Consider the following 18,018-nt stretch of genomic DNA (forward strand, 5'->3'; position numbering starts at 1 on the left):
AAAAACACTTGCACCAAATTGGTCAATATCTTTTAGTAAAGGCTTGTCATTTGCTTTACCACTCAATCACCTTTACCAAATAACTGCGTTTGTTTGCCACATTTTTACAGATAAAACAAGAGACCTAGTTGGCATGAAAAGTAATCTATACAAAAGGACCAGGCTCCTCCCTTCCACAAGCTTCCGACACATCAGCACAACTCTGGAATCTATTGCCAAGGTAGAAACATAGTACGTTTTCCACTATAATCATAATGAGATCAGGTCAGAAATAGTGGGTGAATCTATCTATAGGGCTGGTGTAGTTTCCTAATAGAGGCACAAGCATTTACAGCTTTAAAATGGCCATGGCACTTTCGGAAGCTTCTTGTGTTAAAATGCTAATTTGCCTTAAAAACCTAGAAATAAGGTGCCATATTTGAGGGTAAGGGTGCTTTGAAGTAATGTTGCCGACTAAGCTGTAGTGTGTGTACATGAGGAATAAGTCTTTTTCTGCTCCTTATATGTCTTGTATTCTGCATTTCACCAGTTTTCCTCTCTACAAGCTCTATCTTTAAATGTTCTGTGAAAATGGATGGGGATAGTCTATCTACTATGATCTCTTCCATACACAGCAGACAGAGCAGGTTTCCAGGACTTAATTCCTCAGTTACCATACAGATGAATGCAGCAGAAGTATGGAGTAAATTATAGAGCTATAGTAATCAGTGTAGATGTGAATCCAGCTCTGAGTTAAGTTAAAAGACTTGTTAGAAAGCTCAGCACAATCTTTCTGGGTCTCACTCTGCCTGTTTTCTCACTCTGCCTCCTCTATCCCTTCTCCATAGAGTATAGAAAAGGTGTAATCTGACACCATGGTGATTTGGCAGGATGTTTTATCTCGATCACAATGGAGTTGAGCTGTTTTTTTCCAGAGTGGATGATTAATTCAGGAGGCATGCTAGAGAACGAATTGGCTGATAAGTAGAGGAAAAAAAGCTAATTTCTTTGATAACGTATATTACAAAATTTCTTACATTTGACTGTGTACTGTAAGCTACATTTGTTAAAAGTACAGTTCCCCTTGAAGTAATTTTACTGATTGGTAAGGTATTGCTCTTACTTTATGCTGTATGCAGTGTTAAGAATCTGCAGTAGATAAAACCTAGTCTTGCTATGTGAAATGCCAAAGAAAAGCTGTTCAATTGATAAAGCATCCTTGGGAGTCCTGACAATAATCTTGGGTGTTGGCCAAACATATAGGAAAATAAGTTGGAGATGCTGGGGATTGAACCCAGGACCTCACACATGCAAAGCGAGCACTCTACCACTGAGCTACATCCCCAAAAGGTAGCCAAAGAAGGACACATTTCTCATATACTGATTTTATGCAGTGACTTTCGGAACAACATACTGAAAAGAAAATGTTGGCGATAGTAGGCAGTGTGATCTTTGAGCTTAAAAGATAACCTTGGAGATGCCGGGGATTGAACCCGGGACCTCACACATGCAAAGCGTGCGCTCTACCACTGAGCTACATCCCCACTTTTTCACTTCATAAAAAACACTTGCACCAAATTGGTCAATATCTTTTAGTAAAGGCTTGTCATTTGCTTTACCACTCAATCACCTTTACCAAATAACTGCGTTTGTTTGCCACATTTTTACAGATAAAACAAGAGACCTAGTTGGCATGAAAAGTAATCTATACAAATAGTATAGATTGGCGATAGTAGGCAGTGTGATCTTTGAGCTTAAAAGATAACCTTGGAGATGCCGGGGATTGAACCCGGGACCTCACACATGCAAAGCGTGCGCTCTACCACTGAGCTACATCCCCACTTTTTCACTTCATAAAAAACACTTGCACCAAGTTGGTCAATATCTTTTAGTAAAGGCTTGTCATTTGCTTTACCACTCAATCACCTTTACCAAATAACTGCGTTTGTTTGCCACATTTTTACAGATAAAACAAGAGACCTAGTTGGCATGAAAAGTAATCTATACAAATAGTATAGATTGGCGATAGTAGGCAGTGTGATCTTTGAGCTTAAAAGATAACCTTGGAGATGCCGGGGATTGAACCCGGGACCTCACACATGCAAAGCGTGCGCTCTACCACTGAGCTACATCCCCACTTTTTCACTTCATAAAAAACACTTGCACCAAATTGGTCAATATCTTTTAGTAAAGGCTTGTCATTTGCTTTACCACTCAATCATCTTTACCAAATAACTGCGTTTGTTTGCCACATTTTTACAGATAAAACAAGAGACCTAGTTGGCATGAAAAGTAATCTATACAAAAGGACCAGGCTCCTCCCTTCCACAAGCTTCCGACACATCAGCCCAACTCTGGAATCTATTGCCAAGGTAGAAACATAGTACGTTTCCCACTATAATCATAATGAGATCAGGTCAGAAATAGTGGGTGAATCTATCTAAAAGGCTGGTGTAGTTTCCTAATAGAGGCACAAGCATTTACAGCTTTAAAATGGCCATGGCACTTTCGGAAGCTTCTTGTGTTAAAATGCTAATTTGCCTTAAAAACCTAGAAATAAGCTGTAGTGTGTGTACATGAGGAATAAGTCTTTTTCTGCTCCTTATATGTCTTGTATTCTGCATTTCACCAGTTTTCCTCTCTACAAGCTCTATCTTTAAATGTTCTGTGAAAATGGATGGGGATAGTCTATCTACTATGATCTCTTCCATACACAGCAGACAGAGCAGGTTTCCAGGACTTAATTCCTCAGTTACCATACAGATGAATGCAGCAGAAGTATGGAGTAAATTATAGAGCTATAGTAATCAGTGTAGATGTGAATCCAGCTCTGAGTTAAGTTAAAAGACTTGTTAGAAAGCTCAGCACATTCTTTCTGGGTCTCACTCTGCCTGTTTTCTCACTCTGCCTCCTCTATCCCTTCTCCATAGAGTATAGAAAAGGTGTAATCTGACACCATGGTGATTTGGCAGGATGTTTTATTTCGATCACAATGGAGTTGAGCTGTTTTTTTCCAGAGTGGATGATTAATTCAGGAGGCATGCTAGAGAAAGAATTGGCTGATAAGTGGAGGAAAAAAAGCTAATTTCTTTGATAACGTATATTACAAAATTTCTTACATTTGACTGTGTACTGTAAGCTACATTTGTTAAAAGTACAGTTCCCGTTGAAGTAATTTTACTGATTGGTAAGGTATTGCTCTTACTTTATGCTGTATGCAGTGTTAAGAATCTGCAATAAATAAAACCTAGTCTTGCTATGTGAAATGCCAAAGAAAAGCTGTTCAAATGATAAAGCATCCTTGGGAGTCCTGACAATAATCTTGGGTGTTGGCCAAACATATAGGAAAATAAGTTGGAGATGCTGGGGATTGAACCCAGGACCTCACACATGCAAAGCGAGCGCTCTACCACTGAGCTACATCACCAAAAGGTAGCCAAAGAAGGACACATTTCACATATACTGATTTTATGCAGTGACTTTCGGAACAACATACTGAAAAGAAAATGTTGGCGATAGTAGGCAGTGTGATCTTTGAGCTTAAAAGATATCCTTGGAGATGCCGGGGATTGAACCCGGGACCTCACACATGCGAAGCGTGCGCTCTACCACTGAGCTACATCCCCACTTTTTCACTTCAAAAAAAACACTTGCACCAAATTGGTCAATATCTTTTAGTAAAGGCTTGTCATTTGCTTTACCACTCAATCACCTTTACCAAATAACTGCGTTTGTTTGCCACATTTTTACAGATAAAACAAGAGACCTAGTTGGCATGAAAAGTAATCTATACAAAAGGACCAGGCTCCTCCCTTCCACAAGCTTCCGACACATCAGCACAACTCTGGAATCTATTGCCAAGGTAGAAACATAGTACGTTTACCACTATAATCATAATGAGATCAGGTCAGAAATAGTGGGTGAATCTATCTATAGGGCTGGTGTAGTTTCCTAATAGAGGCACAAGCATTTACAGCTTTAAAATGGCCATGGCACTTTCGGAAGCTTCTTGTGTTAAAATGCTAATTTGCCTTAAAAACCTAGAAATAAGGTGCCATATTTGAGGGTAAGGGTGCTTTGAAGTAATGTTGCCGACTAAGCTGTAGTGTGTGTACATGAGGAATAAGTCTTTTTCTGCTCCTTATATGTCTTGTATTCTGCATTTCACCAGTTTTCCTCTCTACAAGCTCTATCTTTAAATGTTTTGTGAAAATGGATGGGGATAGGCTATCTACTATGATCTCTTCCATACACAGCAGACAGAGCAGGTTTCCAGGACTTAATTCCTCAGTTACCATACAGATGAATGCAGCAGAAGTATGGAGTAAATTATAGAGCTATAGTAATCAGTGTAGATGTGAATCCAGCTCTGAGTTAAGTTAAAAGACTTGTTAGAAAGCTCAGCACATTCTTTCTGGGTCTCACTCTGCCTGTTTTCTCACTCTGCCTCCTCTATCCCTTCTCCATAGAGTATAGAAAAGGTGTAATCTGACACCATGGTGATTTGGCAGGATGTTTTATCTCGATCACAATGGAGTTGAGCTGTTTTTTTCCAGAGTGGATGATTAATTCAGGAGGCATGCTAGAGAAAGAATTGGCTGATAAGTGGAGGAAAAAAAGCTAATTTCTTTGATAACGTATATTACAAAATTTCTTACATTTGACTGTGTACTGTAAGCTACATTTGTTAAAAGTACAGTTCCCGTTGAAGTAATTTTACTGATTGGTAAGGTATTGCTCTTACTTTATGCTGTATGCAGTGTTAAGAATCTGCAATAGATAAAACCTAGTCTTGCTATGTGAAATGCCAAAGAAAAGCTGTTCAAATGATAAAGCATCCTTGGGAGTCCTGACAATAATCTTGGGTGTTGGCCAAACATATAGGAAAATAAGTTGGAGATGCTGGGGATTGAACCCAGGACCTCACACATGCGAAGCGAGCGCTCTACCACTGAGCTACATCCCCAAAAGGTAGCCAAAGAAGGACACATTTCACATATACTGATTTTATGCAGTGACTTTCGGAACAACATACTGAAAAGAAAATGTTGGCGATAGTAGGCAGTGTGATCTTTGAGCTTAAAAGATAACCTTGGAGATGCCGGGGATTGAACCCAGGACCTCACACATGCAAAGCGTGCGCTCTACCACTGAGCTACATCCCCACTTTTTCACTTCATAAAAAACACTTGCACCAAATTGGTCAATATCTTTTAGTAAAGGCTTGTCATTTGCTTTACCACTCAATCACCTTTACCAAATAACTGCGTTTGTTTGCCACATTTTTACAGATAAAACAAGAAACCTAGTTGGCATGAAAAGTAATCTATACAAAAGGACCAGGCTCCTCCCTTCCACAAGCTTCCGACACATCAGCACAACTCTGGAATCTATTGCCAAGGTAGAAACATAGTACGTTTCCCACTATAATCATAATGAGATCAGGTCAGAAATAGTGGGTGAATCTATCTAAAAGTCTGGTGTAGTTTCCTAATAGAGGCACAAGCATTTACAGCTTTAAAATGGCCATGGCACTTTCGGAAGCTTCTTGTGTTAAAATGCTAATTTGCCTTAAAAACCTAGAAATAAGGTGCCATATTTGAGGGTAAGGGTGCTTTGAAGTAATGTTGCCGACTAAGCTGTAGTGTGTGTACATGAGGAATAAGTCTTTTTCTGCTCCTTATATGTCTTGTATTCTGCATTTCACCAGTTTTCCTCTCTACAAGCTCTATCTTTAAATGTTCTGTGAAAATGGATGGGGATAGTCTATCTACTATGATCTCTTCCATACACAGCAGACAGAGCAGGTTTCCAGGACTTAATTCCTCAGTTACCATACAGATGAATGCAGCAGAAGTATGGAGTAAATTATAGAGCTATAGTAATCAGTGTAGATGTGAATCCAGCTCTGAGTTAAGTTAAAAGACTTGTTAGAAAGCTCAGCACATTCTTTCTGGGTCTCACTCTGCCTGTTTTCTCTATCTGCCTCCTCTATCCCTTCTCCATAGAGTATAGAAAAGGTGTAATCTGACACCATGGTGATTTGGCAGGATGTTTTATCTCGATCACAATGGAGTTGAGCTGTTTTTTTCCAGAGTGGATGATTAATTCAGGAGGCATGCTAGAGAAAGAATTGGCTGATAAGTGGAGGAAAAAAAGCTAATTTCTTTGATAACGTATATTACAAAATTTCTTACATTTGACTGTGTACTGTAAGCTACATTTGTTAAAAGTACAGTTCCCGTTGAAGTAATTTTACTGATTGGTAAGGTATCCTTGGGAGTCCTGACAATAATCTTGGGTGTTGGCCAAACATTTAGGAAAATAAGTTGGAGATGCAGGGGATTGAACCCAGGACCTCACACATGCGAAGCGAGCGCTCTACCACTGAGCTACATCCCCAAAAGGTAGCTAAAGAATGACACATTTCACATATACTGATTTTATGCAGTGACTTTGGGAACAACATACTGAAAAGAAAATGTTGGCGATAGTAGGCAGTGTGATCTTTGAGCTTAAAAAAAAACCTTGGAGATGCCGGGGATTGAACCCGGGACCTCACACATGCAAAGCATGCGCTCTACCACTGAGCTGCATCCCCACTTTTTCACTTCTTAAAAACCACTTGCACCAAATTGGTCAATATCTTTTAGTAAAGGCTTGTCATTTGCTTTACCACTCAATCACCTTTACCAAATAACTGCGTTTGTTTGCCACATTTTTTTTTTTTTTAAACTCGTTTTATTGAAAGTTAAGTAAAACATTACATAAAAGAATAAGTCAGCAAATTGTTCAGTAAGACAGAGTACATGTAGACTGGTTGGTCATCAGAATAATAAAGTAACAACAATCAAATCAGCGTCCATTATTTTCAGCATATCCATAGTGCATCAAACATAGCAAAGGTGTTAGCTCGCGAGACACATCCAACTCAAGGCAAAAAAAGGAAACCCATATTGTTAAGGAGAGTGCAACCCAAGTTTCGGGGAACTCGTGGTATCCCTGATAGAGTACATCATGAATCACATGTGTCTCCTCTCTGCCAACCGGGGCACTACTGGCTATTATTGCGACAATACCGATTGTAGGTTATCAGCAAGAGAACCAGGAGATCCGCCAGTCAAGGGCGACCTCATCCATCTACCCCAAATTTTGTCAAATTTAGTTGAAGAGCCTCTTGTTTTATAAACAAATTGTTCAGACGGGATTATAGCATTTACCAATGCAATCCAAGAGGCTCTAGTTGGGGAATGAGTGCTCATCCAATTTAGTATAATGCCCTTCCGGGCCAGAAAAAGGACCTTCTTTATTAATAGATTCTCATCTTGGGACCAGGAGTGTACATCTACCACCCCAAATAGACACAGGACTGGGCACATAGCAACCGCTTTTTGAAATATGGCAGAAAGAGTCATAACAATCTCACTCCAATAGGAGAGAATGACTCGGCAATCCCATATCATGTGCCAGAAATCAGCACCGTCTCTCCCGCATCTCGGACAGCCCATCCCCACCGAATTATTCAGCTTTTTCATTTTGTTCAGTCTCTTAGGGGTAATATAACTTTGGTGTATTATATATAATTGTATCAGTCTATTGTTGACAGCAGGAGAGACCAACGTGTGAGATTCGACAATGTCGTCCCACTCTACATCATCTATTTCAGGGATCCTGGCACTCCACCTCTCACGGACAGAAAGAGGATTATTCATGGCCTTGGCTCGAATGAGGGAGGAGTATAGTTTAGAAATAAGACCACGAGGGCCTTGTGATCTAATAATTCCAATGACTGGGAAGGAAGAGAATCTAACCCCACGGCCAGAGAACTGAGCTCGAAAGGCGTGCCTAATCTGGAGATACTGAAACCCATGAGATTCCGGCAAGTCAAATTCTGTCCGCAGTTGCGAAAAGGGGCGGAGTTCACCATCCCGGACCAGTGATCCCAGGGAGATTATTCCGCGATTCCTCCATTCACCAATTGTTTGCCACATTTTTACAGATAAAACAAGAGACCTAGTTGGCATGAAAAGTAATCTATACAAAAGGACCAGGCTCCTCCCTTCCACAAGCTTCCGACACATCAGCACAACTCTGGAATCTATTGCCAAGGTAGAAACAGAGTACGTTTCCCACTATAATCATAATGAGATCAGGTCAGAAATAGTGGGTGAATCTATCTATAGGGCTGGTGTAGTTTCCTAATAGAGGCACAAGCATTTACAGCTTTAAAATGGCCATGGCACTTTCGGAAGCTTCTTGTGTTAAAATGCTAATTTGCCTTAAAAACCTAGAAATAAGGTGCCATATTTGAGGGTAAGGGTGCTTTGAAGTAATGTTGCCGACTAAGCTGTAGTGTGTGTACATGAGGAATAAGTCTTTTTCTGCTCCTTATATGTCTTGTATTCTGCATTTCATCAGTTTTCCTCTCTACAAGCTCTATCTTTAAATGTTCTGTGAAAATGGATGGGGATAGTCTATCTACTATGATCTCTTCCATACACAGCAGACAGAGCAGGTTTCCAGGACTTAATTCCTCAGTTACCATACAGATGAATGCAGCAGAAGTATGGAGTAAATTATAGAGCTATAGTAATCAGTGTAGATGTGAATCCAGCTCTGAGTTAAGTTAAAAGACTTATTAGAAAGCTCAGCACATTCTTTCTGGGTCCCACTCTGCCTGTTTTCTCACTCTGCCTCCTCTATCCCTTCTCCATAGAGTATAGAAAAGGTGTAATCTGACACCATAGTGATTTGGCAGGATGTTTTATCTCGATCACAATGGAGTTGAGCTGTTTTTTTCCAGAGTGGATGATTAATTCAGGAGGCATGCTAGAGAAAGAATTGGCTGATAAGTGGAGGAAAAAAAGCTAATTTCTTTGATAACGTATATTACAAAATTTCTTACATTTGACTGTGTACTGTACTCTACCACTGAGCTACATCCCCACTTTTTCACTTCATAAAAAACACTTGCACCAAATTGGTCAATATGTTTTAGTAAAGGCTTGTCATTTGCTTTACCACTCAATCACCTTTACCAAATAACTGCGTTTGTTTGCCACATTTTTACAGATAAAACAAGAGACCTAGTTGGCATGAAAAGTAATCTATACAAAAGGACCAGGCTCCTCCCTTCCACAAGCTTCAGACACATCAGCACAACTCTGGAATCTATTGCCAAGGTAGAAACATAGTATGTTTCCCACTATAATCATAATGAGATCAGGTCAGAAATAGTGGGTGAATCTATCTATAGTGCTGGTGTAGTTTCCTAATAGAGGCACAAGCATTTACAGCTTTAAAATGGCCATGGCACTTTCGGAAGCTTCTTGTGTTAGCTAATTTGTCATAAAAACCTAGAAATAAGGTGCCATATTTGAGGGTAAGGGTGCTTTGAAGTAATGTTGCCGACTAAGCTGTAGTGTGTGTACATGAGGAATAAGTCTTTTTCTGCTCCTTATATGTCTTGTATTCTGCATTTCATCAGTTTTCCTCTCTACAAGCTCTATCTTTAAATGTTCTGTGAAAATGGATGGGGATAGTCTATCTACTATGATCTCTTCCATACACAGCAGACAGAGCAGGTTTCCTGGACTTTATTCCTCAGTTACCATACAAATGAAAGCAGCAGAAGTATGGAGTAAATTATAGAGCTACAGTAATCAGTGTAGATGTGAATCCAGCTCTGAGTTAAGTTAAAGGACTTGTTAGAAAGCTCAGCACATTCTTTCTGTGTCTCACTTTGCCTGTTTTCTCACTCTGCCTCCTCTATCCCTTCTCCATAGAGTATAGAAAAGGTGTAATCTGACACCATGGTGATTTGGCAGGATGTTTTATCTCGATCACAATGGAGTTGAGCTGTTTTTTTTCCAGAGTGGATGATTAATTCAGGAGGCATGATAGAGAAAGAATTGGCTGATAAGTGGAGGAAAAAAAGCTAATTTCTTTGATAACGTATATTACAAAATTTCTTACATTTGACTGTGTACTGTAAGCTACATTTGTTAAAAGTACAGTTCCCGTTGAAGTAATTTTACTGATTGGTAAGGTATTGCTCTTACTTTATGCTGTATGCAGTGTTAAGAATCTGCAATAGATAAAACCTAGTCTTGCTATGTGAAATGCCAAAGAAAATCTGTTCAAATGATAAAGCATCCTTGGGAGTCCTGACAATAATCTTGGGTGTTGGCCAAACATATAGGAAAATAAGTTGGAGATGCTGGGGATTGAACCCAGAACCTCACACATGCGAAGCGAGCGCTCGACCACTGAGCTACATCCCCAAAAGGTAGCCAAAAAATGATACATTTCACATATACTGATTTTATGCAGTGACTTTGGGAACAACATACTGAAAAGAAAATGTTGGCGATAGTAGGCAGTGTGATCTTTGAGCTTAAAAGAAAACCTTGGAGATGCCAGGGATTGAACCTGGGACCTCACACATGCAAAGCATGCGCTCTACCACTGAGCTACATCCCCACTTTTTCATTTCATAAAAAACACTTGCACCAAATTGGTCAATATCTTTTAGTAAAGGCTTGTCATTTGCTTTACCACTCAATCACCTTTACCAAATAACTGCGTTTGTTTGCCACATTTTTATAGATAAAACAAGAGACCTAATTGGCATGAAAAGTAATCTATACAAAAGGACCAGGCTCCTCCCTTCCACAAGCTTCCGACACATCAGCACAACTCTGGAATCTATTGCCAAGGTAGAAACATAGTATGTTTCCCACTATAATCAAAATGAGATCAGGTCAGAAATTGTGGGTGAATCTATCTATAGGGCTGGTGTAGTTTCCTAATAGAGGCACAAGCATTTACAGCTTTAAAATGGCCATGGCACTTTCAGAAGCTTCTTGTGTTAAAATGCTAATTTGCCTTAAAAACCTAGAAATAAGGTGCCATATTTGAGGGTAAGGGTGCTTTGAAGTAATGTTGCCGACTAAGCTGTAGTGTGTGTACATGAGGAATAAGTCTTTCTCTGCTCCTTATATGTCTTGTATTCTGCATTTCACCAGTTTTCCTCTCTACAAGCTCTATCTTTAAATGTTCTGTGAAAATGGATGGGGATAGTCTATCTACTATGATCTCTTCCATACACAGCAGACAGAGCAGGTTTCCAGGACTTAATTCTTCAGTTACCATACAGATGAATGCAGCAGAAGTATGGAGTAAATTATAAAGCTATAGTAATCAGTGTAGATGTGAATCCAGCTCTGAGTTAAGTTAAAAGACTTGTTAGAAAGCTCAGCACATTCTTTCTGGGTCTCACTCTGCCTGTTTTCTCTATCTGCCTCCTCTATCCCTTCTCCATAGAGTATAGAAAAGGTGTAATCTGACACCATGGTGATTTGGCAGGATGTTTTATCTCGATCACAATGGAGTTGAGCTGTTTTTTTCCAGAGTGGATGATTAATTCAGGAGGCATGCTAGAGAAAGAATTGGCTGATAAGTGGAGGAAAAAAAAGCTAATTTGTTTGATAACGTATATTACAAAATTTCTTACATTTGACTGTGTACTGTAAGCTACATTTGTTAAAAGTACAGTTCCCGTTGAAGAAATTTTACTGATTATTAAGGTATCCTTGGGAGTCCTGACAAAAATCTTGGGTGTTGGCCAAACATATAGGAAAATAAGTTGGAGATGCTAGGGATTGAACCCAGGACCTCACACATGCGAAGCAAGCGCTCTACCACTGAGCTACATCCCCAAAAGGTAGCCAAAAAATGACACATTTCACATATACTGATTTTATGAAGTTCCTTTGGGAACAACATACTGAAAAGAAAATGTTGGCGATAGTAGGCAGTGTGATCTTTGAGCTTAAAAGAAAAGCTTGGAGATGCCGGGGATTGAACCCGGGACCTCACACATGCAAAGCGTGCGCTCTACCACTGAGCTACATCCCCACTTTTTCACTTCATTAAAAACACTTGCACAAAATTGGTCAATATCTTTTAGTAAAGGCTTGTCACTTGCTTTACCACTCAATCACCTTTACCAAATAACTGCGTTTGTTTGCCACATTTTTACAGATAAAACAAGAGACCTAGTTGGCATGAAAAGTAATCTATACAAAAGGACCAGGCTCCTCCCTTCCACAATCTTTCGACACATCAGCACATCTCTGGAATCTATTGCCAAGGTAGAAACATAGTACGTTTCCCACTATAATCATAATGAGATCAGGTCAGAAATAGTGGGTGAATCTATCTATAGGGCTGGTGTAGTTTCCTAATAGAGGCACAAGCATTTACAGCTTTAAAATGGCCATGGCACTTTAAGAAGCTTCTTGTGTTAAAATGCTAATTTGCCTTAAAAACCTAGAAATAAGGTGCCATATTTGAGGGTAAGGGTGCTTTGAAGTAATGTTGCCGACTAAGCTGTAGTGTGTGTACATGAGGAATAAGTCTTTCTCTGCTCCTTATATGTCTTGTATTCTGCATTTCACCAGTTTTCCTCTCTACAAGCTCTATCTTTAAATGTTCTGTGAAAATGGATGGGGATAGTCTATCTACTATGATCTCTTCCATACACAGCAGACAGAGCAGGTTTCCTGGACTTAATTCCTCAGTTACCATACAGATGAATGCAGCAGAAATATGGAGTAAATTATAGAGCTATAGTAATCAGTGTAGATGTGAATCCAGCTCTGAGTTAAGTTAAAAGACTTGTTAGAAAGCTCAGCACATTCTTTCTGGGTCCCACTCTGCCTGTTTTCTCTATCTGCCTCCTCTATCCCTTCTCCATAGAGTATAGAAAAGGTGTAATCTGACACCATGGTGATTTGGCAGGATGTTTTATCTCGATCACAATGGAGTTGAGCTGTTTTTTTCCAGAGTGGATGATTAATTCAGGAGGCATGCTAGAGAAAGAATTGGCTGATAAGTGGAGGAAAAAAAGCTAATTTGTTTGATAACGTATATTACAAAATTTCTTACATTTGACTGTGTACTGTAAGCTACATTTGTTAAAAGTACAGTTCCCGTTGAAGAAATTTTACTGATTATTAAGGTATCTTTGGGAGTCCTGACAAAAATCTTGGGTGTTGGCCAAACATATAGGAAAATAAGCTGGAGATGCTAGGGATTGAACCCAGGACCTCACACATGCGAAGCAAGCGCTATACCACTGAGCTACATCCCCAAAAGGTAGCCAAAGAATGACACATTTCACATATACTGATTTTATGCAGTGCCTTTGGGAACAACATACTGAAAAGAAAATGTTGGCGATAGTAGGCAGTGTGATCTTTGAGCTTAAAAGAAAAGCTTGGAGATGCCGGGGATTGAACCCGGGACCTCACACATGCAAAGCGTGCGCTCTACCACTGAGCTACATCCCCACTTTTTCACTTCATTAAAAACACTTGCACCAAATTGGTCAATATCTTTTAGTAAAGGCTTGTCATTTGCTTTACCACTCAATCACCTTTACCAAATAACTGCGTTTGTTTGCCACATTTTTACAGATAAAACAAGAGACCTAGTTGGCATGAAAAGTAATCTATACAAAAGGACCAGGCTCCTCCCTTCCACAATCTTTCGACACATCAGCACATCTCTGGAATCTATTGCCAAGGTAGAAACATAGTACGTTTCCCACTATAATCATAATGAGATCAGGTCAGAAATAGTGGGTGAATCTATCTATAGGGCTGGTGTAGTTTCCTAATAGAGGCACAAGCATTTACAGCTTTAAAATGGCCATGGCATTTTCAGAAGCTTCTTGTGTTAAAATGCTAATTTGCCTTAAAAACCTAGAAATAAGGTGCCATATTTGAGGGTAAGGGTGCTTTGAAGTAATGTTGCCGACTAAGCTGTAGTGTGTACATGAGGAATAAGTCTTTTTCTGCTCCTTATATGTCTTGTATTCTGCATTTCACCAGTTTTCCTCTCTACTAGATCTATCTTTAAATGTTCTGTGAAAATGGATGGGGATAGTCTATCTACTATGATCTCTTCCATACACAACAGACAGAGCAGGTTTCCAGGACTTAATTCCTCAGTTACCATACAGATGAATGCAGCAGAAGTATGGAGTAAATTATAGAGCTATAGTAATCAGTGTAGATGTGAATCCAGCTCTGAGTTAAGTTAAAAGACTTGTTAGAAAGCTCAGCACATTCTTTCTGGGTCTCACGCTGCCTGTTTTCTCACTCTGCCTCCTCTATCCCTTCTCCATAGAGTATAGAAAAGGTGTAATCTGACACCATGGTGATTTGGCAGGATGTTTTATTTCGATCACAATGGAGTTGAGCTGTTTTTTTCCAGAGTGGATGATTAATTCAGGAGGCATGCTAGAGAAAGAATTGGCTGCTAAGTGGAGGAAAAAAAGCTAATTTCTTTGATAACATATATTACAAAATTTCTTACATTTGACTGTGTACTTTAAGCTACATTTGTTAAAATTACAGTTCCCGTTGAAGTAATTTTACTGATTGGTAAGGTATTGCTCTTACTTTATGCTGTATGCAGTGTTAAGAATCTGCAATAGATAAAACCTAGTCTTGCTATGTGAAATGCCAAAGAAAAGCTGATCAAATGATAAAGCATCCTTGGGAGTCCTGACAATAATCTTGGGTGTTGGCCAATCATATAGGAAAATAAGTTGGAGATGTTGGGGATTGAACCCAGGACCTCACACATGCGAAGCGAGCGCTCTACCACTGAGCTACATCCCCAAAAAATAGAGAAAGAATGACACATTTCACATATACTGATTTCATGCAGTGACTTTGGGAACAACATACTGAAAAGAAAATGTTGGCGATAGTAGGCAGTGTGATCTTTGAGATTAAAAGATAACCTTGGAGATGCCGGATTGAACCCAGGACCTCACACATGCAAAGCGTGCGCTCTACCACTGAGCTACATCCTCACTTTTTCACTTCATAAAAAACACTTGCACCAAATTGGTCAATATCTTTTAGTAAAGGCTTGTCATTTGCTTTACCACTCAATCACCTTTACCAAATAACTGCGTTTGTTTGCCACATTTTTACAGATAAAACAAGAGACCTAGTTGGCATGAAAAGTAATCTATACAAAAGGACCAGGCTCCTCCCTTCCACAAGCTTCCGACACATCAGCACAACTCTGGAATCTATTGCCAAGGTAGAAACATAGTACGTTTCCCACTATAATCATAATGAGATCAGGTCAGAAATAGTGGGTGAATCTATCTATAGGGCTGGTGTAGTTTCCTAATAGAGGCACAAGCATTTACAGCTTTAAAATGGCCATGGCACTTTCGGAAGCTTCTTGTGCTAAAATGCTAATTTGACTTAAAAAACTTGAAATAAGGTTCCCTATTTGAGGGTAAGGGTGCTTTTGAATAATTTTTCCGACCAAGCTTTAGTGTGTGCAGTGGCGTAACTAGAGTTTGATGAGCCCCGGTGCAAAGTTTGTATTGGACCCTCTCCCCCCCCCCCTTGCTGACAATCAGAATATAGGCTAATGATGCTGACACTTGCCTCTTTCCCTCAGCACCCAGGTGTCCCATGATCTGAAATCCCTCTTTCTATCAGCACCCAGCTTTCCTATGTACCCAGCTTTTCCATGCACTGCTTTACATCTTCCCTCAGCACCCAGTTTTCCCATATAAGAGCATGGGAAAGCTGGGTGCTGAGAGAAGATATATAGCAGAGCATGGGAAGGCTGGAAGCTAAGGGAAGGAGCCTTTTTCCCTCAGCACAAAAAATTGCCATCCCATGCTTGTGTCTTTGCCCTCCTCATGTATAGTTCTCCAATTACAATAATGGCCCCCACATAGCCTTCCATATTGTATAAAGGGTCCAACATAACCCTTCTTATATTAGAATGCACACCCATAATTCTCAATGTATGATAATGTATTTTCCATAGTCCTCTATGTATAAAGTAGCCCTTATAACCCTCCAATTATTATAATGCAGCTCCCATAGACCTCCATGCATTATAATTCAACCCATAGAACTCTATATATTATACTGCATCACATAGTCCTCCATATATTATAATGTTCCCCCATAATCCATGTATAAGGTAGCCCCCATAGTCCTCCATATATTGTAATGCAGCCTCTATAGTCCTATATATATTATAATGCAGCCCCATAGTCCTTTATATTGCATTATGCAGCACCATAGTCCTCCATGTATAATGCACCACTATAGTCTATGTATAAGGTGTCCTTTATATTACATTATGCAGCCCCATAGACCTCCATGTGTAGTGGAGCCCCATAGACCTTCATGTGTTGTGCAGCCCCATAGGCCTCCATATGTAGTGCAGCCCCATAGTCCTCCATGTGTAATGCAGGCCCCATAGTCCTACATGTGTAATGTAGCACCATAGACCTCTATGTATAATGCTGCCATATAGATCTTTATATATCATGCAGCCCCCTTAGTCTGCTGGCTACCGTGTACTCACTGATTAAACAAAACAAACAATAAGCCCTCACCTCTCCTCGTTTACATGCTGCTCCATCCTCACCTCTCTCCTCATTCCGCTGCAGCTCCAGTCAATGTCCTCCAGCTCTGCACTCTGCGTTATACAGTCTGAGCCCAGGCTGCAGTCACACAGTGGTGACGTCACTGCCCTTGGCTGCACTGTGACGTTGAGCACAGGCACAGGGGGAGAATGGTGGAGCATGGAGCGGAGTCTTTTTACTCCATGCTTTGCCATTTCTGTGTTCAATGACGGGTGAGGGGGGCCCGATGTCACCACCGCTGACACCGTGCCCCCTTGACTCATATAGTGGCCGCATGATCTGTCACAGAACAGCGCAGCTCCTCTCTCATAGAGAGAGGAGCTGGCTGTTATCTGCATTCCGGGCCCCTAAGGCTGCGGGCCAGGTTGCGATGGCGACCACTGAGACCACAGTAGTTATACCCCTGAGTGTGTGTACATGAGGAATAAGTCTTTTTCTGGCCCTTATATGTCTTGTATTCTGCATTTCACCAGTTTTCCCCTCTACAAGTGCTATCTTTAAATTTTCTGTGGACTTTGAACTGGTGGGGATAGTCTATCTACTATGCTCTCTCCCATACACAGCAGACAAAGCAGGTTTCCTGGACTATATTCCAGAGTTAGCATACAGTTGAAAGCAGAAGTATGGAGTAAATTATGGAGCTACAGTAATTAGTGTAGATGTTAATCCAGCTCTGGGTTAAGTTGAAAGGCTTGCTAGAAAGCTCAACATATTTTTTCTGTGTCTCACTCTGCCTGTTTTCTCACTCTGCCCCTTTTATTCCTTTTCCATAGAGTATAGAAAAGGTGTAATCTGACATCATGGTGTTTTGGCAGGATATTTTATCTTGATCACAATGGAGTTGAGCTTTTTTTTTTAGAATGGATGGTTAATTCAGGAGGCATGGTACTGTATAGAAAGAATTGGTTGATAAGTGGAGAAAACGTATCTGTATGCCAGCCTGAGCAGGCTGCTGTGTCTGAGTTCCTGGTGACAAACCTTGCTTGGCTAGATGATCTGCCAAGGCCTCCAAAATGGGAGGTAAGGCTAGACTATTTAATGCCCCCCAAGCCTCTGTGAAATCACTGGTCGTAGAAATCGATGTTATTACTGGGGAACTAATCGTCAACACATGACCTCTGACGTGGGAAAGGGGCATTCCTTGCATCTCCAGCCTGTTCTGTAATTTCCTGCAATGACTGCATCCTCACATGCTCACCAGTCGCCGTCAAAGTGCTTCGCCCCTCAGATGTTGTAGAGGGGGAACACCACCTGGAATGACAACTCCCACCTAAAGATCTTGGTCAATGGCTTCTGCGTGAAAGGACGGGGGTCTTTGAAGAATGCATAAACCACCTTCTGTGCCGATCAGGCGAGCAGCACTGGCTATACGAAGCAGAATGATGAGAGTCAGAGGGGGCGCAGGACTTGTCACCATTTAAAACAGATGCAGGACCTCTGGAGTCAGCAAGGAGGGGAGCACTAGAAATTAATAATTGGGGGTTCATATGTGAAGCAGGTGGCTAATGGAACAACTGTGACATTAGTGATGGCGGACATTTTGCATAACATGG

At 40.5% G+C, this 18,018-nt stretch overlaps 16 non-coding genes across 16 annotated transcripts; all 16 read right to left on the reverse strand.

Moving 5' to 3' along the window:
• Positions 1 to 1,252: 1,252 nt before the first annotated feature.
• Positions 1,253 to 1,324, reverse strand: TRNAA-UGC (transfer RNA alanine (anticodon UGC)). The gene has a single exon. It is a non-coding gene; the product is annotated as a tRNA-Ala (tRNA).
• A 127-nt stretch (positions 1,325 to 1,451) lies between these two features.
• Positions 1,452 to 1,523, reverse strand: TRNAA-UGC (transfer RNA alanine (anticodon UGC)). Its single transcript has one exon. It is a non-coding gene; the product is annotated as a tRNA-Ala (tRNA).
• A 224-nt stretch (positions 1,524 to 1,747) lies between these two features.
• Positions 1,748 to 1,819, reverse strand: TRNAA-UGC (transfer RNA alanine (anticodon UGC)). The gene has a single exon. It is a non-coding gene; the product is annotated as a tRNA-Ala (tRNA).
• Positions 1,820 to 2,043: 224 nt separating this feature from the next.
• Positions 2,044 to 2,115, reverse strand: TRNAA-UGC (transfer RNA alanine (anticodon UGC)). Its single transcript has one exon. It is a non-coding gene; the product is annotated as a tRNA-Ala (tRNA).
• A 1,219-nt stretch (positions 2,116 to 3,334) lies between these two features.
• On the reverse strand, positions 3,335 to 3,406 carry TRNAA-UGC (transfer RNA alanine (anticodon UGC)). The gene has a single exon. It is a non-coding gene; the product is annotated as a tRNA-Ala (tRNA).
• Positions 3,407 to 3,533: 127 nt separating this feature from the next.
• On the reverse strand, positions 3,534 to 3,605 carry TRNAA-CGC (transfer RNA alanine (anticodon CGC)). Its single transcript has one exon. It is a non-coding gene; the product is annotated as a tRNA-Ala (tRNA).
• Positions 3,606 to 4,873: 1,268 nt separating this feature from the next.
• TRNAA-CGC (transfer RNA alanine (anticodon CGC)) lies at positions 4,874 to 4,945 on the reverse strand. The gene has a single exon. It is a non-coding gene; the product is annotated as a tRNA-Ala (tRNA).
• A 127-nt stretch (positions 4,946 to 5,072) lies between these two features.
• TRNAA-UGC (transfer RNA alanine (anticodon UGC)) lies at positions 5,073 to 5,144 on the reverse strand. Its single transcript has one exon. It is a non-coding gene; the product is annotated as a tRNA-Ala (tRNA).
• Positions 5,145 to 6,309: 1,165 nt separating this feature from the next.
• On the reverse strand, positions 6,310 to 6,381 carry TRNAA-CGC (transfer RNA alanine (anticodon CGC)). Its single transcript has one exon. It is a non-coding gene; the product is annotated as a tRNA-Ala (tRNA).
• Positions 6,382 to 6,508: 127 nt separating this feature from the next.
• TRNAA-UGC (transfer RNA alanine (anticodon UGC)) lies at positions 6,509 to 6,580 on the reverse strand. The gene has a single exon. It is a non-coding gene; the product is annotated as a tRNA-Ala (tRNA).
• Positions 6,581 to 10,190: 3,610 nt separating this feature from the next.
• On the reverse strand, positions 10,191 to 10,262 carry TRNAA-CGC (transfer RNA alanine (anticodon CGC)). The gene has a single exon. It is a non-coding gene; the product is annotated as a tRNA-Ala (tRNA).
• A 127-nt stretch (positions 10,263 to 10,389) lies between these two features.
• Positions 10,390 to 10,461, reverse strand: TRNAA-UGC (transfer RNA alanine (anticodon UGC)). The gene has a single exon. It is a non-coding gene; the product is annotated as a tRNA-Ala (tRNA).
• Positions 10,462 to 11,627: 1,166 nt separating this feature from the next.
• TRNAA-CGC (transfer RNA alanine (anticodon CGC)) lies at positions 11,628 to 11,699 on the reverse strand. The gene has a single exon. It is a non-coding gene; the product is annotated as a tRNA-Ala (tRNA).
• A 127-nt stretch (positions 11,700 to 11,826) lies between these two features.
• Positions 11,827 to 11,898, reverse strand: TRNAA-UGC (transfer RNA alanine (anticodon UGC)). Its single transcript has one exon. It is a non-coding gene; the product is annotated as a tRNA-Ala (tRNA).
• Positions 11,899 to 13,262: 1,364 nt separating this feature from the next.
• On the reverse strand, positions 13,263 to 13,334 carry TRNAA-UGC (transfer RNA alanine (anticodon UGC)). Its single transcript has one exon. It is a non-coding gene; the product is annotated as a tRNA-Ala (tRNA).
• A 1,266-nt stretch (positions 13,335 to 14,600) lies between these two features.
• Positions 14,601 to 14,672, reverse strand: TRNAA-CGC (transfer RNA alanine (anticodon CGC)). The gene has a single exon. It is a non-coding gene; the product is annotated as a tRNA-Ala (tRNA).
• Positions 14,673 to 18,018: the final 3,346 nt, after the last annotated feature.

This window comes from Anomaloglossus baeobatrachus, chromosome 1 (genome assembly GCF_048569485.1).
Source record: "Anomaloglossus baeobatrachus isolate aAnoBae1 chromosome 1, aAnoBae1.hap1, whole genome shotgun sequence".
Lineage (NCBI taxonomy): Eukaryota > Metazoa > Chordata > Amphibia > Anura > Aromobatidae > Anomaloglossus > Anomaloglossus baeobatrachus.